Here is a 19748-nt window from a genome sequence, read left to right on the forward strand (position 1 = left end):
AAGGAAGGAAGGAAGGAAGGAAGGAAGGAAGGAAGGAAGGAAGGAAGGAAGGAAGGAAGGAAAGAAAAAGAAGAAGCACCTCTTAGAGCATTTCTGCTGCACCGTGCTTTCTCCTACTGTCTTTGATCATCTATTCTGTCACTCAGGCATTGCCCTTCCTTGAATACAGTCACCAGGCTTCTCAGGCACTGCTTCTGGGAGGGGTACACTTAATATCATCTCCAGGATACTTTGGCAGCCAGGGTTGGGTGAGTTAAAACTCTGCTCATCTCATTTTATTTATTTTTATTTTGGGGTTACAGAGTCTTGCTCTGTCACCCAGACAACAGTGCAGTGCTATGATCTTGGCTCACTGCAACCTCCGCCTCCCGGGTTCAAGTGATTCTCCTTCCTCAGCCCCCCAAGTAGCTGGGATTACAGGCACCCGTCACCACACCCAGCTAATGCTTGTATTTTCAGTAGAGACAGAGTTTCACCATGTTGGCCATGCTGGTCTTGAACTCCTGACCTTGGCTTCCCAAAGTGCTGGGATTACAGACGTGAGCCACTGAGCCCGGCCTCCATCACACTTTAAATTCTCCTCATTTGCCATTGTTTTCTGCACGAAGCTAGGAAGGGGAAAGAAAAAAAGAGACTTTTGAAAGTTTTAATTGCTCAAAGATGCCATTGCTGCAAGCACTCACATGTGCTTTTTCACACAGGCTCAGGAAAGAAAGTGGTGCAAGTCCAGGAACCTCACAAAGCCCTGCTCCCAGTAGTCCATCACACAAGAATATTATTTTAAGCTCATAATGACAGATTTTGCCAGAGAGCTCCAAGGGAACTTGAGATGCCTCCTCTGAATTTTAGCACCCAGCCCGGAAAAACTAAAAAGATATCGCCTGCACCAACCACCATATCTAGGTGGGTTATTAGAGATTCAGGTTTGAGAGATAGAGACTTCATTGACGAAAGTGGAAGCGTTATTCTAAAGCCCTAAATATGGTAGACAAAAAGGCATAGAAGACCAGGGTCCAAGTCGTAGTGATGGCTTTTGCTAGCTACATGTTATTAAGCCAGTTGCTTAGCCCCTCTGAGCCTCAGTTGTTGCATCTGTAAAATGGGAATAGCAACACCAACCTTGTTGACGTGCTCTGAGGATTAAATGGGACAATGTAAAAGAAAATAACCTGTAACGCAAGCATTTAATAATTTTGGTACGTTTCTCAAATGTTTCATTTCCCTTGATCTTTCATGTTTTCTTATCTAAAAATGGAAGGAGTTGGAGTTTGTGCTACCTCTGGGTACCATTCCAGATTTTACCAGTCTAAAAGATACAAGGACATCATTAGGTCTTAACTCATGATTTGCCCAGAAATAAAAGCCCCAAAGCATGAACGTGGGAAACCCACCCTGGCCATCCTCCCTTTTCCCTTGGTCTTCTAGAGTTTCCGGGGCTCTTTGTTTCTTATTTCCAGCCGTATTGAACAAAGAGATTTCTCTCAGTTAAGTAGACATCTCTGAGAACCTCCTTCATGCCCATCCCAATATAAAGGAGAGGAAGATAAAACCATCTCAGATCATCCCATGTGATGGAATTAGACAGAAAACCGATGCAGGTTCCGAGTCATTGTTAATTTTTTCTTTTTTTTTTTTTGAGATGGAGGTTAGCTCTTGTTGTCTAGGCTGGAGTGCGGTGGCACGCTGTCGACTCACTACAACCTCTGCCTCCTGGGTTTAAGCGATTCTCCTGCCTCAGCCTCTCAAGTAGCTGGGATTACAGGCGACCGCCGCCAGGCCCGGCTAATTTTTTATATTTTTAGTAGAGACAGGGTTTCACTATGCTGGCCAGGCCGGTCTTGAACTCCTGACCTCAGGTGATCCGCCTGCCTTGGCCTCCCAAAGTGCTGGGATTACAGGCACGGGCCACCGCACCTGGCCTCATTGTTAATTTTTAAAGAAACTTTTATTTTAGGTTTAGGGGTATATGTGAAGGTTTGTTACATAGGTGAACTTGTGTCACAGGGATTTGTTGTCCAGATTATTTTATCATTCAAGTATTAAGTCCAGTATCCAATAGTTATTTTTTCTGCTCCTCTCCCTCCTCCCACCCTCCACCCTCAAGTACACCCCAGTGTCTGTTGTTCCCTTCTTTGTGTCTAGTGTTCTCATTTAGCTCCCACTTATAAGTGAGAACACATGGTATTTGGTTTTCTGTTCCTGTGTTAGTTTGCTGAGGATAATGGCCTCTGGCTCCATCTATGTTCCCACAAAAGACATGAACTCATCCTTTTTTATGGCTGCATAGTATTCCATGGTGTAGATGTACCACATTTTCTTTATCCAATCTGTCATTGATGGGCATTTAGGTTGATTCCTAATGTCTTTGCTATTATGAATAGTGCTGCGATGAACATTCACGTACACATGTTTTTATGGTAGAATGATTTATCTTCTTCTGGTTATAAATGAAGTAATGTGATTGCTGGGTTGAATGGCTGTTCTTCTTTTAGCTTTTTGAGAAATCAAGATACTACTTTCCACAATGGTTGAACTAATTTACATTCCCACCAATCATGGAGTAGGTAAAATTAACCTGTACTAGGACAACCCTGGAATTCTTCCTAGAGGAAGAAAAACCTGGGATTTTATGGAAAGGGGAACTAACTAATTCAGTAGTCATTTGCTGGTTACCAACTGTTTACCAGGAACTGTTCTATACATGAGTGGTACACAGCGACAAGGAAAGTCAGGGTTCCCGATATCATGGACCTTACATTCTGGTAGAGGAAAGAGGAAAAGATGTACACAATAATGTAATTGGCTAATCTCAGGCAGTGATAAGAAAGTAAAATAGGACAGTGCTTTTATGAGAGTAAAAGATAGGATCCTCTCAGAACACATGAATGGCTTCCCTGAGCTGATAAATGTGGGAGAATGATACAGTCACTTCCTTCTGGTTCTGGAATCAGAGACAGAGGGTGTGATGCCTGCTCTCTGTAACCTGGGGCCCCTGAGAAGGTAGATTGCTCACAAGCAGCCCCTGCTCCTCCACGTTCCCTCTGCTGAAGCAAAAACAATAAACAAAAACAGTGTCTCCTCTTCCTATGAGCCTCAGCCAGAAACATCACACCAAACACACACACACACACACACACACACGACCACACACACACAAAAAAAAACAATTCAAACTCGTCAAAGGGAAAGACAAAAGACGAGCTGCCTCCAGCACCTCTGTTAGTTAGTTTGCTGTAAAGTGAAACAGCTGCTAAGAAATGACAGAGCTTATTGAAATAAATTCCAACATTTATAATCAATTACCTGGCCCTGTCTGGAAACCGTTGCTTGATTTAAGAACAATTTCAACAGAAGCTGAAGAGGCAGGTGTTCATCTCTCTTTAATTCCTTCCTACCAGAACTTTCTCACCTCTTTCTTTGTCTCTTGGTAAAAACAAAAATCATCTCTCATAAACGGTATATGTCCTTCTTCCTCTTTTTTAAAATGTTTCCCCAAATCCAGCAGATCATGTCACTGCTGTTTGACCTTTAGGAATGCAAGCGAGTGGTTGCATCGCCTCCAAAGGCCTTTCCTGACAGAAGGTCTTAAAATAAAGCCCTTAGGTTTTTCTGTGCACAAACTTCTGTCATCTCTGCCCAGAGGCTTAGCGGGCAGTGTGAGGACACTCATCTGAACAAGGAGCAGCCCCTAGCCTAACTGTGCCTCTCCCCTTCCTTTCCCTTCACTCCGCATTTAAAATCCCCATCCCCCCCCCCCCCCCGCCTTTTTTTTCAGTTTTATTTTATTGTGATCAGAACACTTAACATGAGATCTACCTTCTTAGCAAATGTGTACGTGCACAATACAATATCACTGACTATAGGTACAACAGATTTCTAGAACTTAATTATCCTGCTTCACTGAAACTTTACGCCCATGGATTAGCAACTCCCCATTCATGTTGGTTAATTTTATGTGTCAACTTGATTGGGCTGAGGGATGGCCAGAGAGCTGGTAAAACATTGTTTCTGGGTGTGTCTGTGACGGATGGTGTTTTGGGGAGAGATTAGCATCAGTAAACTGGGTAAAGAATATCCCCCTCTCATCCATGTGGTGAACATTATCCAGTCTGTGGAGGGCCTGGAGAGAACAAAAAGATGGAGAAGGGTGAATTCTCTCTCTCTCTGCCTGAGCTGCAACATTCATCTCTTCCTGGCGTTGGACAGGTTCTTGGGCATTCGAGTTTGGACTGGAACTACATGAATGGCTCTCATGGGTCTTCAGCTTACAGATGGCAGATCACGGGACTTCTTGGTTCCCATAACTGCATGAGGCAATTCGTCATGATAAATAATTTCTCATATATATATATTTATATATATATATAGTGTGTGTATATATGTATGTATATATATGCACTATCTCTCGGTAAAAAACAAAAATGATCTTTCATAAAGAGTATATGTTCTTCTTCCTCTTTTTAAAACGTTTCCCCAAATCCAGCAGACCATGTTACTGCTGTTTGACCTTCAGAAATGCAGTGAAATATATATATATGTGTGTGTACATATATATATAAATTTTTTTTTTTTTTTGAGACAGAATCTCGCTGTGTCGCCCAGGCTGGAGTGCAGTGGTGTGATCTTGGCTCACTGCAACCTCCACCTCCCGGGTTCAAGCGATGCTCCTGCCCCCTAAAGAGCTGGGACCACAGATGACCGCCACCACGCTTGGCCAATTTTTGTATTTTTAGCAGAGGTGGGGTTTCACCATGTTGGCCAGGCTGGCCTCAAATTCCTGACCTCAAGTGATCCACCTACCTCAGCCTCACAAAGTGCTAGGATTACAGGCAGGAGCCACCGCACCCAGCTATGTGCGTGTGTTGTGTGTCGTACAGATACTAAATAATCGCTAAGGATATATCTTGTATATATATATTTTAAGGATTTTGAGTAAAATTAAACATAAGAGAAATAAGGAATTAGATTATCATATTAAATATATAACAACTCTAAATCTACAATAGTATACTTTATATATATGTATTCTACAGGGTATACTTTAATATACTTTATCTCCTATACCTTTACTAACATGATATTATATATTATTTATTCAACTCTATCTATATTTATTTATATATATTTATATCTTACATCCTGTTGCTTCCATATAAATTATCTATCTGTCTATCCCATTGGTTTTTTCTCTGGAGAACCCTAGCTATACACCATATCCTTCTCCCATCAGCCCCTGGCAACCACCATTCTGCTCTTTGATTCTATTAATTTGGCTCTTTTTGATACCTCATATAAGTGGCATCATGCAGTATTAGTCCTTCTGTGACTGCCTTATTTCGTTTAGTATAATGCCTTCCAGATTCATCCATGTTGCAGCAAATGGCAGAGTTTCCTACTTTATAAAGACTGAATAATATTACATTGTATAGATATGCCACATTTTCTTTCTTCATTCATCCATGGATGGACATTTAGGTTGCTTCCAGCCACACACATAGTCTCAATGCCATCTTTGTCCTGCTGCAGGGGTTGCTGGTCCTGGGATGGGTCCAAGGCATTCCTAGCTGGAATTCTTCCAGAATCACATGAGCATAAACTGTGAATAGAGGGAAAAATTAAATGAAATAAACTATTTTTTTCTTTTAATCTAAAGGAAATCAAAGTCAATAAAACAAGATGTGGAACAACCATAATGCTTATAAAAATGAATGTCCACTGAGTACTTACTAAGTTCCAGGCACTGCAATAAGCAAACTACATGAATTATCTCATTTTATCCGTCCTGAAATGCTGGAGCTGAGACCCTACATAATTGAGCCTGTGCCACCCTCTCCCTCCTCACCTCTGCTGCCCTTCTCACCCTGAGTCACTAAATCCTAACCACACAGGTTTTTTTCTTTCAGTTCCTTGGACACTTCATGCTTGTTCTCACCTCACACCCTTGGTTTTCTCTGTCCGGAATTTTTCATCCCATCACTGTCAATATCTTCACCAATATCCCATCTCTAGCTCTTTCTCTTCCCTTTTAATTCAACATGACTTGTCTGAGAGGTCTTCCTGGACTACTTCTATGAAACATCCCCACCTTCTCTCCATCCCTTCATTGCGGTTTATCTTTCCTTGCTTATTTACAATACACAACAATTTTTCAGTGGTTCTCCATCAAACTGCCTGGGTTGAAATCCCACCTCTTTCACATCATAAATGCATGACTTTGAGCTCATGTTTCCTCACCTAGAAAATGGCAATAATAACACCACCTACCCCATGGGCCTGAGTAAAGATTAAATAAGGTCTTAGATGAGAGCTTAGTGCAGAATGAGTGCTTTTACTTGTTTTATGGTTGTTGTCACATATACAGCTATTTCTCCCTAGCTCCACCCCCTGACCTAGTATCTGTCATATAGTAGTCCCTCAATAAATGTTTCTTGATGAATTCTATTCTTCTGTACATATTATCTATACTGAAAATTGCAGTGAAGTGAAACTTTCTTAATTGGCATTAATGGGGGCCATAGAAAGTGGCCAATGCAAATTAATATAAACACCAAATAATATTTGCCTCTGAGGGAGTCAGGCTCAACGAGTAGATAAGAATGACCTGTAATTCCCCTGCTTTTCTATTTTTGTATGGGAAAGAAAAAATCCCAGGTGCTTCAAAATAATTTGTTCTCTTAAATAGTGTAAACATCGCCAGGGCCATCTGTGTGCATTATTGATTTTCCCATTTAGCTCATTCTTTTTAGACCATGCAAGGGAGTCTTGAGCTGAAAAATCCCCAACTCCCAAAGTAAAGGAACCTTAGTGCACATGGCCTTATACCCTTCTTTTCTGGGCACACCTTAACCAGCCACCATGCCCACCTTCAGAAGGTGGTTTTGTGGTACATCAGAAGTAAGGTGCTTTTTAAACTGGGTGTCAGAAGTGACAAGGAAATGGAGCTGGCTGTGTCTCCTGGTTCTAATGCCTGAAACCTGTGTGCAAATCCAGCCTCCACCATTTACTACCTGTATAATCTAGGGCAAATTACTAAATTATTCTGTGTCTCAGTTTTCTCATTAATAAAAATGAAAATGAGATTTATCATGGTTTCTGCCTTACAATGTAGGTATAAATTAATGAATGGGAAGGGTTTGGCACAATGTCCACATGAAATAAGCATTCAATATACATTAGCTGATATTATTTCTGAAACAAATGAACAATAATACGTGAACTAGTGGGAAAAAATTGAAGTCCAAGCCCAGCTCTGACATACACTTACTAGATATGTCTTTTGGCTAGTTGTCCAATATTGCTGGGCCATAGGATCATTCATTTGTGCCGTGATAATAGTCGTCTCTACTGGAAAGAGTTGTCAGGAAGATGAAATAAAATGACATATGTAAAGGTATATGGCTAACACACAGTCATTGGGAGTTATTAACAACAGTAACATGTGGATTTCATAGATTGTATTAAAGCAGACATTTCAGTCATATTACAAAGGAAGCTCCAAACTAAGTGACGTAACGATTGAAGAACATGTGCCAGTACTTAGTAAACATCCATGGAGTAACATTGCAAATGCTTACCTGCATGACCTAACTTCCATCTTTGTTTTGTCCCTGTAGTTGGGTTAAGAGGAAGTCAGCTGATATGGTATGGCTGTGTCCCCAGTCAAATCTCATCTTGAGTGGTAGCTCCCATAATTCCCATGTGTTGTGGGAGGGACCCAGAGGGAGGTAACTGAATCATGGGGGCAGGCCTTTGGCATGCTGTTCTCATGATAATGAATAAGTCTCGTGAGATCTGATGGTTTCATGAGGGGAGTTCCTCTACACAAGCTGTCTTTCCTGCTGCCATGTAAGATGTGACTTTGCTCCTCCTTTGCCTTCCGCTGTAATTGTGAGGCCTCCCCATGTGGAACTGACTCCATGTGGAACTGTGAGTCCATTAAACCTCTTATTCTTTATGAATTACCCAGTCTCAGGTATATCTTTATTAGCAGCATGAGAACAGACTAATACATCAGCCTTTCTGAGAACGGTGAGGGGTGGCTAGAGACAGTGAAAGGAGGTTGGAAAGTGTAAAGAACCAATGGCGAAAAGCAAGCAGGTAGCTGAAGACTTGTGGCTGGGTTTCATAGAAGGGAATACTGACAGAAACATCCAGGGTAGCACTTACAGAGTCTTGGATGTCAAGTAATAAGTAGGGAAGAGAGCCGACAGCAATGCAAGCCATTGGGGAGGTTTGAGTGGCATCGTTACAGCTGGACCCTGCCTTAAGCTTCAAGACTCTTCATGGCTTGACCCTCTGCTGAATCTCATTCACCACCATCTCTCCCTCACTCCAGATCTACCAAGGTGCAAGGGGGAAGTATAGAAATCCGAATCAAATCAGAGTGATTATCAAGAGAACAGGAATAGATGCTAAGGAGACCACTGCAATGTTCCTGAAAGACTTAAGAAATTTTGTCCTCATTTTTCAGGTGAGAAAACTGAGATGCAGACATGCTAAGGTCCCTTATGGCCACAGCCATAGCAAAAGCCTGGACCCAAATCAATCTGCTTCTGTTCTGGAGCTCCAGCCACACTGACTTTCTTTGTGTTGTTTCGGAACTTTACTTGTATTCCTACCACAGAGCCTCTGCCTGTGCTGACTCCACCACCTTGAACAGTCCTCATCTCCTACACGTTTCTCTTAGTTAATTCCTACAGCACTGGTACCACGTCCTGAAGGATCAAGGACCCAACCGGGTCAAATCCTCCTCTTACACACAGTCCTCTTTTTATAGCATTTCTCACAGTTGTGATTTTACATTTATCTATGTGACGATCTGATTGATGTCTTTGTCCCCCACCAGGCAGTGAGCTCTCAAAGACTAGGGCCCTGCTGGTTCTCAGCACAATGCTCTCTTCATAAAATGCATTTAATAAAAATGCATGGGAGAAGCAAACAGAAGAATGAACAAGTGAACGAATGAATGAATGAATGAACGAATGAATGAACGAACGAATGAATGAATGAATGAACGAATGAATGAATGAACGAATGAATGAATGAATGACTATAACACCTGTGCATATGATTGGGATTTTTTCTTTTTTTTTCTGCCTTTGAGATAGTCTTGCTCTGTTGCCCAGGCTGGAGTGCAGTGACAAGACCACAGACCACTGCAGCCTCAACCTCCTGGGCTCAATCAATCCTCCCCATTTCAGTCCCTCAAGTAGCTGGGATTACAGGTACATACCACCATGCTGAGCTAATTTTTGTAATTTTTTTTTTTTTTTTTTTTTTTTTTTGGAGAGACAGGGTTTTGTCACTTTACCCAGGCTAGTCTCTAACTCCTGGGCTCAAGCAATCCCCCCAGGAGTGCCAAGCCATGACTGAGATTAAAAATAAAGAAAGAAAGAAAAAAATAGAAACGTGGACATGGACCCACCATGGATAGCTCCCCTCCTTGCCAGTGCTCAGCATATATGTATGCACTGGGGTGCTGTGGGCTGTTTCCTGGAACTCTGAGGGTTTGTGCTGGGCCAGGCTAGGGGCAGGGAGGAAACATGTCTGACAGCTTCCTCTTCTGGGAAGAGAGGGCTGGTGGGGTGGAGGGGAGAGGGAGAGGGGAGTCACAAACAATTTCTGCTTTAATTAGAGCTCTGTCGGCTTCAGTTAGCCTGGGTGTTTGTTCCCTTGTGTGTGTCAGGGAATTTGGAACTGACCTCAAGCTTGTGAAATAATTAGTACAATAGTGCCGATCTAGCCATTTCTGAAAAGAGTAATTTACTCCCAGCGTAGCCTCCTGGCAGAGCTGCTCATTAATCAAACCAGGCCGCGTACATCAAAGCAGGTCCCCCTTTCCACTGTGGCATCCATCATTGTTGGTTAGGTGCTGCAGAAGCCTGAACCAACATACTGCCTTTGTAGGGCTGAGACTACCTCCTGTTGTCACCAGTTGCCTAGGGGCGAAGCGGATGGTGAGTGCAGTAGCCAGCAATAGGTGGGGAGGGCAGGGTTCCATGCCCCTCTAGGTTTGTGAAAACCTCACCTATTTGGGATATAGACCTAAGATGATTGCCTCCTCAGTGAGATGTCCACCTTCATCGCCAGAAATAAAAACCTACCCAGCTTTACTCTTCAGTTAATCACTTTCCCTCCTGCCACCTGTGTCTACTAGAAATTCTCTTGTTCATTTGTTTAGGTACTCTTTTATTTTATTGTATTCTATTTTATTTTATTTTATTTTTGAGATGGAGTCTCGCTCTGTCACCTAGGCTGGAGGGCAGTGGCACGATCTCGGCTCACTGCAACCTCCGCCTCCCAGGTTCAAGTGATTTTCCTGCCTCAGTCTCCCAAGTAGCTGGGATTACAAGCATGTGCCACCACGCCCAGCTGATTTTTATATTTTTAATAGAGACTGGGTTTCACCATGTTGGCCAGGCTAGTCTCGAACTCCTGACTTCTGGTGATCTGCCTGCCTCAGACTCCCAAAGTGCTGAGATTACAGGCATGAGCCACAGCACCCAGCCAGTTACTCTTTATTTTCTATCTCTGCCCCTAGAGAGCAAACATCAAGAGAGCAAGCACTTCATCATCTTTGCCGTTTTAGTCCCTGAACCTAGCACAGTGCCTGGCACATAGAAAAAGTTTAATAAATACTTTCTGAATAAATAAAGGAGCACCTTCTCAGACTTCCCAGCCCTCTGAACTAAAGGTGCCTTTTCATCCTAAGAAACCCTCTAGCTATTTTCCTAAAACTCTGCTGGCTCTTGTAACATCCTACCTTGTAGCAGATTTATTTGTTTACATGTCAGTTTCTCTATTTATTTGTTAGTTACTTGTATTCGTTCTCTGTTGCTGTGTAACAAATTATACTAAATTGTAGGTGCTTTAAACAACAGATATTTATTATATCACGTTTCTGTGGGTTAGGAACCTGGGTGTGGTTGAGCTGAGTCTTCTGTTCCACAGTCCCATGAAGCTGCAAAGTGTGGGCTCAGAGCTGGTGGTTTCACATGAAGGCTTGACTGGGGAAGAGGGCCTCAGTTCCTTATCGCAGAGACCTCTCCAGCTGGCATCTTGCTTCAACATAGCCCGTAAACTGAGAAGACAATAGAAATACTCCACTAGCCAGATGGAATTGCGAATCTTTTATAAACTAAATAACTAAATTGACATCAGCACAACATTGCCACATTTTATTGGTTAGAAGCAAGTTACTCAAGGGGAGGGGATGACACAAGGCCATGACTACCAGAAGAAGATAAAGATTACTGGGGACCATTCTAGAAGCTTCCTATTAGAGAATAATGATTACGTATGCACAGAAACATTTATTACTTTCTGTTTATGACAGCCCCAGATTGGAAATAATCCAAGGGCCTCTCAGTAAGGAAAGAGCTGAAATTATGAAATTTCCATTGTGATAGAATCATGTACATTGAAAAGGAAATGATAAATGAAGTATGCACTCTGATTCAAAATACATAAGCCTTTAAACATATATTTTTATGCATATATATGCAAAAATGTTTCTTAGAATGTTTATCAAAATGTTAGAAATGGGCTTCACATTGGTGGGGTCTAGCAAGACCAAGGTTTGAGTCCCTTGTCCAGACTGTAGACACCTTACCATTAAGGTTATTTGATTTCTACACTTTTGATCATATTGTCAGCCCAATTAGGATTTAAAACACATTCAGTATTGTCTGTTTTTTGTTGTTTAACTGGGAAAAATAAAAAAGAGATTCATAAATCATATAGACTCACTTTCACAGTGAAATAATTCTATTTGGTTTCTGAATGGATGGATTTTTTTTCTCCTTGTTGGATTCTAGCTTATTTCAAGAATCAATTTAACTTTGTCCTGTTGTGTCCTCTCTTTCAGCCTTCACTGTCCTTTCCTACACGGGTGTCTGATGACCATAATCGTGACTTATTTCTTCCTCTTGTCTCCCTGCAGTCTACTACAGAATTTGGCACAATGTAATGAGACAAGTTGGAGTCCAGTTTGATTTTGGTTGTGTTATAATTTCAGCCTGTGACTTTTTAATCCCATTTTCTATTACTAACTTAAAACTGAAGTTTACAATGTTTTAAATTCAGATACTTCAGTGAGTGCCCACCACAGCAATGTATTTTTTTCATTAAAGGAGGATGTTGTAGTATCTGTCTCTGAGGGGAAAAAGAAGAAGGTGCAAAAATTATTAATTACCTATTACATATAGCACCTTATATGATGTATTTATGTGCTTCCTTTCACTTATTCCACACACAATCTTGGTAACAGAAATATGGAAATGGCTCACCTTACAGGTAAGAAAAAGTGAAGTTCAGAGAGATGAAGCAATTTGCCTATGAAAATTGAATTAGAGTGCAAAGTGATTAACACAGTATATAGTAAGCACTCGACAAATGGTAGTTGTGATGATTGCTGTCTCTGTTCCTATCATCATAATTTCAGCCACATTAGGGGCCACCTAGAAGCTAAGACATAAAAAGATTTCTCTGGCTGTAATCTCAGCACTTTGGGAGGCCAAGACGGGTGGATCATGAGGTCAGGAGATCGAGACCATCCTGGCTAACACAGTGAAACCCCGTCTCTACTAAAAAATACAAAAAACTAGCCAGGTGAGGTGGCGGGCGCCTGTAGTCCCAGCTACGTGGGAGGCTGAGGCAGGAGAATGGCATAAACCCGGGAGGCGGAGCTTGCAGTGAGCCAAAATCTGGCCACTGCACTCCAGCCTGGGCAACAGAGCAAGACTCTATCTCAAAAAAAAAAAAAAAAAAAAAAAAAGATCCCTCTGGAACCAGAGGTTAAACCACATCTCAAAAGCCGTAGCAGCTGAAGTCATTATTACTATTGTTATTATTGTTGTTGTTATCTCATTTTTATCTTTTTATTTCAATTTGGTATTCCTCTGTTTTTAGTAGGATTCCCCTGGACATTCTGATTGGCCCAGCCATATTAGGGATCATAAAAGAAGTGTGTTCTTTCTTCACTGCTGAGCCACTGTTTTTGGTTAAGAAAGAATAACTGTGCCACTACAACACTGCTTTCCCAAACCTAACACTGTGATAACAGCAATGCTACAGGCAATATCAAACATTTATTGTTTACATTGCAGTAAGCACTTTGCATACATTGGTTCATTTACCCATTACCATCACCCAGTGAGGAAGGTATGATTGCCATTCCCACTTTATAAATTAGGAACCTGGGGCTCCGGGAGGTTCAGTAACTTCCTCAAGGTCACAAAGCTTGCAAGCATGCTGCCTAGCATCCAGAAGGCACTCAAAAATGCTGACTGGGCCAGGTGTGGTAGCTCACATGTGTAATCTCAGTACTTTGAGAGGCCGAAGTGGGAAGATCACTTGAGGCCAGGAGTTTGTGACCAGCCTGGGCAACATGGTTAAACCTGTCTTCACTAAAAATATGAAAATTAGCTGGGCATGGTGGTGTACACCTGTGGTCCCAGCTACTCAGGTAGCTGAAGCACAAGCATCGCTTGAACCCAGGTGGTGGAGGTTGCAGTGAGCTGAGATTGTGTCACTGCACTTCAGCCTGAGCAACAGAGCAAGACTCTGTCTCAAAAAATAAACTGAATAAATAAATAAATAAATAAATAAATAAATAAATAAATAAACTGATCATGTACTGATCAGCAGGGCAGAGAACTGATCCAGGCATTTCAACTCCATAGGGGAAACCTATAATCACACTGCTATACTGCCCCCTTCTCAGTGGGAAATATCCCAAGGAAAAGCTTATATTGTCATTCTTTAAATGTCTGTGTTATTTATTTATTTATTTATTTAGAGATGGAGGCCTGCTCTGTCACCCAGGCTAGAGGGCAGTGGTGTGATCTCAGCCTACTGCAATCTTCCCTCCCGGGTTCAAGCAATTCTCCTGCCTCAGCCTCCTGAGTAGCTGGGATTACAGGTGTCCACCACCATGCCTGGCTAATTTTTGAGGGGTTTCACCATGTTGGCCAGGCTGGTCTCAAACTCCTGACCTTGTGATCCACCTACCTCAGCCTCCCAACGTGCTGGGATTACAGGTGTGAGCCACTGCACCCGGCCGTATTATTTTTATTAAAGTAGCTACTTCTTCATGGCCATAGAAGTCTTTCTTTGCAGTGTTCCTGGTCCTGTCTTCATCAGTGTTGAGCAGTGATGGTTATCTCCTCCTTAATGACAAATCTGTCATGGTTATCTAGGCCTTATTGATAACAGTCCAGGTGTTCTCTGACTGTTAGTGTCTCACCTCCTTCCCCTTCACCTCCTTCACTGCACTATCTAATTGTCTGTTTCCCAAAAGAAGTTCATTTTTCTCAAAAGCACTATCAGAGACACTGTCAATCAACAGGAAACACAATAGATTTTAAAGGATGGTGGCTAAGACTTCAGGATACAAGGTGAAGTGTAAAATTACAGACTGCATTATTCCAGGTCAAGGGGAAGACACGCCTGTGTGGTCTCTCCCTTCCTCTCTCTTGGAATGCCTCTCTACTTCTAAGCTAGCCAACTAACATCTGCATATTACTAGGTAAACAAAACTTTGAGGGGAGCAGAGCTACCCAATTAAGGGCTCCAGGTGAAATACAGACGATAAAACGCTTCATTTCAGCAGGAGTGTCTTTATGGAAATGCCAGAGTTTGTTCACCAGTCGCATGTAAATGAGCTATGCAGGCACCATAATTACATCACCTGGCCGAGTTGCAGTGGAGCAGAAACTGATGGGTCTTTGGTCTGTGGACGTTTTGAGGAAGGGGCCCCCTTCTAGTCCCCAAATACCAAGAGACTGTGATCCCAACAGGGTAAACTTAGCTCAGCCTCTGAGCCTGCAAACCGTTCATTATAAACCCCAAACTGTCACATTGCTCCCCTAATGAGGGTGTACATCTTCGGCAGCCTCAGGACAGTAGTAACTTACTTAATGACACATTCTGGGAGTCTTATGTGCCTGCTCCATAAAAAAAGAAATGCGCTGTTTCCATAGCAATGCGGGGTCTTTCGGGCAGCCCCGTCGTGACAGCTAGAGCCCCTGCGTTCTTCTGGGAACTGTTCTTTTTGTTTTTCTGGGAGCTCTTAAATTGTTCCCAAAGCACCCCCTTCTCCCTCCATTTCAGAGAAGACCAAATAGCACATTCCCCGTTTGCCAGCCTGGTGATTTGGCTTAGCAGCTCCTCAAAGTGCTCAGAGCATCCATTGCAGACCCTGCTGAACCCAAAGATGAGACTCCTCGTTCTTCCTGGATTAGAATAAAGACAAAAGCATTACCAGGACTAACGCACTAAAGCAGCTGGTGATATCCGATCATGTCAATCTATGGCTTACAGAGCTACAGTGGAAATACACAAGGAATCAGAGGAGACAACTTCTAGTGCTGGCTCTGCCATCAACTTTGAGCAAACAGTGAATGCTTCGAAGCCTTCTTTTGAGAGTCACACTGACTTTGGGTTTGACAAGACCTACTGCTTTATGTCACTGGGTGGTTGAAATGGTGAGAAGGGATAATATATGCAAGGCATAATACCAAACACTTTATAAGCGACTCCAGAGTGTTAGCTGTTATTATCCCATCACCTTCAACAGATTCAACAAAACCATCCTTCCTCCACCCAGGACTCAGTGCTATTAACTTTCCGACTTCTTTCTCCAAACTTTATTAATAGATTTGCATGTAGTTAGAGACAAATATAGGCCCAGGCATGAGCAGATACGGGGGCGGGGGCGGGTTGGGGGGTGATTCTGTATGAAAGCTGTCAGAGACCCAGTGACCAGAAAGATAAATTGCTCTACTCACTTCACTCCCTTAATCTGCATGCTACACAGCAACTCCAGCTGAGCCATGGGCTGCTCAGAATCTAGCAGGGGTCTTATTGTGCCTCAATTCAGTGACCCCAGAAGGAACATTCCAGCCACTTCCTAGATATGAACAGTGCATCTGATCGGATTCAGACTGGAACTAGTGCTCCATACTCAAGAGCAGAAGACCCTTTATTGAGTCTACTTTAGACTAATGATATGGCTTGGCTCTGTGTCCCCACCCAAATCTCATCTCGAATTGTAATACCTACACGTCGAGGGCGGACCGGGTAGGAGGTGATTGGATCATAGGGGTGGTTTCCCCTATGCTGTTCTCATGAAAGTGAGGGAATTTTCATGAGACCTGATGGTTTAAAAGTGGCAGTTTCCCCTACTCTCTCTCTCACTCTCTCTCGCTCGTTCTCTCTCTCTCTCTCTATATCCTGCCACCTTGTGAAGAAAATACTTGCTTCTCCTTTGCCTTCCACCATGATTGTAAGTTTCCTGAGGCCTCCCAGCCATGTGGAACTGTGAGTCAATTAAACCTCTTTTGTTTATAAATTACCCAGGCTCAGATAATATCTTTATAGCAGGGTGAAAACAGACAAATACAACTATAAAGTAATCTGAAGATAGCAGCTTTATTCTCATCTGGCCTTGTTTGCCCACGTGGAATAGAGAATAGTTGTTCCTTGCCCCGAACTTATATTTACTATCCATTCTCTCTTTCCCTCCATCAGACTCTTATCATCTTAACTTGGAGTATTTGGACAAATTCCTCAATGGAATATCCTCTTACTCCCTTACCCACCTCCCATCCATCCCAAACACTGTATCAGAATGTTCTGAAGGGCAAATCTGGTCACGTCACTCCCCAGCTAAAACCTTCTCAATATTTCCCCCATCAACTTCTGGAAAATAGTCCAAAGGCCTTACTCTAGCCTCACCTCTCAACCTCATCTCTTCCTCTCCCTTGACAATCCTGCTGCCTCCTTGAAGCTCCTGGTGCTTACCTTGACCCAGGACATCTAACTCGGTGCTCCTGACTGTGACTGCACATTGGAATCACCTAGGAAGCTTCTAAAGATGGTAGCATCTGACCCGACCTCCTGGAGAGTCTTACTTCATTGACCAGGGAACGCAGATGAAGATCATTAGCTGCCAGCATTGAATGCTAAACTCATCACCAGACTGGAATTGTCCCTTAATATATTGGTTCTCTAGACCCAGGGATTTTTGTTTCATTTTGTCTATATTGTGGAACTTCAGGTGCAGAGATTGGCGTTACTTTCCAATTCCTGGCATTGTGTCATCCTTGTTCTAGGGCCAGGCTCTCTTTTGCTTCTTTTCTTTATTCCTTTGATTACAAACCACAATATCAGTCCCTCCCTCTCCTTTGGCGGTCATTCAGCTGTGTTTGCTGTGTATGTTTTTGTTTGTTTATGGTCCTATACATTGCATATCACTGGTGTGTTTACATCATTTTTAGTTATATACATGAAGAGGGCTGTAGATTTTATTCTGTGCCTTTCCTTTTTGCACCCAGCACTGTTTTTTAAGAGTGCTCTGTGTTATTTAGAATACCTGATTGTTGTTTTAAAACTTCACAGAATTCTACAATGTGCATCTCCCACATTTACCTGTCTCCTCCCCACTTGACCACACCCATACTGCCTCTAACTCCACCTCCACGATGTCAGAGTGAATTTTGCTGGGCATGGGCTTTTGGGCGTCTGGGCAAGAATTTCTTCAACATATGTACCCAGAAATACAATTTTCAGGAAAAATGGGGCATATATAGTTTTATTTTAATGGACCAACTATTAGTTAACTGTCCTCCAGAATGGCTGCACCAATCTACACTCTTAGGCCGATATTTCAGTTGTTTATTCCAGTATTTGGGGCATCAGCGATCTCTTTGAGAATCTGGTAAGATATGTGGAAACTCTACTTCAGAAAAAGTAAATATTCTCATACAATACTTTTTTTACAAATGTTTCTTAAGAAAAAAACGTTTAAATTTATGTATCAAGGTGCATGTATTAGTTTACTTAATTTTTACAATATTTTATGTTAGGTATTACTATTTTGATTGAGATCAAGTTTACATAATGTGCAGTTAACCATTTTAAAGTGCACATTTCCGGGGCATTTAGTGCCTTTACAATGTTGTGCGATGACTGACCACCTCTCTCTAGTTTCAAGATGTTTTCATCACCCCAGATGAACATCCTATAGTGTTAAAGTAATCACTCTCCATTTCCTCATTCCCCCATCCCCTGACAATCCATAGTCTACTTTCTGTCTCAGTGGCTTTGCCTGTTTTGCATATTTTACATACACGGAATCATAGAATGTGTGACCTTTTGTGTCTGCCTTCTTTGACACAGTATAATGTTTTCAAGGTTCATCCAAGCTGTAGCATTTGCCAGTACCTCATTCCCTTTTATAGCTAAATAATATTTCATTTTGTGAACATACCACAATCTGTTAATCTCTTCATCTGTTGATGGACATTTGAGTTGTATCTGCTGTTTGTCTGTTATGAGTAATGCTTCTATAAACGTTCTTTACACGTTACCATGTGGACCTATGTTTTCAATTCTCTTGGGTATATATCTAGGACTAGAATTGCTAATTCTATGTTTAACTCTGTTTGTTTGTTTGTTTGTTTTGAGAAGAAGTCTTGCTCTGTCGCCCAGGCTGGAGTGCAGTGGCATGATCCACTCGCCTTGGCCTCGCTAAGTGCTGGGATTATGGATGTGAGCCACTGTGCCTGGCCTTGTTTAACTCTTTGAGGAACCATCAAACCGTTTTCCACAGTGGTTGCACCATTTTGCATTCCTACCAGCAATATACAAGGGTTCCTATTTTCCCACATTTCTATCAACCCTCATTACTTTCTGGGTTTATTATCATTTCCATTTTAATGGGTATGAAGTGATATCTCATTGTGGTTTTGATTTGTGTTTTCTTAGTGACCAATCACATTGAATAACTTTTTTAATTTTTTTTTTTTTGACCACTTGCGTATTTGTAGAAATGACTCTTCAAGCCATAAGGTGGATATTAATATTAACTTTATTTTATAAATTAAGGAATTGAGACCAAACTGAGATCAGAATGAAGGCAATGAGGTGCCAGGGCCAGTGACTGGAAACAATGCCCCATTTTGCATTTGTTTTGGAACAGACAGGGGTAGGGGAGTCACTGGACATCCTCCCTCCAAGATTCCACGGACTTCAAGTTTGGAATCCCATGCTGGACTGTGAGTCTAGTAAAAGATCAGACATGCCGATTCTCAGTATATACTTGAATAAATGAATAAAGTGAGCACAAATCCCTTCAGAGTTTCCTCCACCTCAAAATATACCATCTTCTCACACAATGAGCCCAGGATGTGTAATTCAGCTCTGGATGCTGTGTGCACCCCCAGGGACAGCTGCAGAGCACTCCCCTACACCACCCTCCAGCAAAGAGAGTGCCTGCATAGTACCTGATGGACACCGAGTGAATTGGAAGCCTGGATGTCTTATCTGGGGTGTTATTACATCTGGATCAATTCTTAATCTTTCAGTTTAGCTTTGAGCTGCTTGGTGACCTCCGACAGATCAGATATAAATCATTCCACCCTGCACAGGTAAGAGGCATCTCGTCAGCTGCGGCCTCATGACATTTGAGGCTTTCCTGGAGGCTGGTGACCCTCGAAAGGCAATGTGTGGCTCTCAGCCGTGACCAGTGCAAAGGCAGGCAGATTCAGGGGGCTTTAGCGAAAGGTGAAATAAACAACGGCATGTCAACCCTGTCTTCACTCTAGGTAGAAAGGGGCCATGCACATGCTCCACCAGCACAAGACCTCAGTTCTGGGAGTAACTTTCCAAAGACACCATGGGACTGATCTACTTTACTGAACTAGTCCAGCATTTGCTCTTTTAGAATTCAGGGAGGCAGTAAGTTA

The sequence above is a fragment of the Rhinopithecus bieti genome, unplaced genomic scaffold (genome assembly GCF_001698545.2).
Source record: "Rhinopithecus bieti isolate Rb0 unplaced genomic scaffold, ASM169854v2 scaffold_8226, whole genome shotgun sequence".
NCBI lineage: Eukaryota > Metazoa > Chordata > Mammalia > Primates > Cercopithecidae > Rhinopithecus > Rhinopithecus bieti.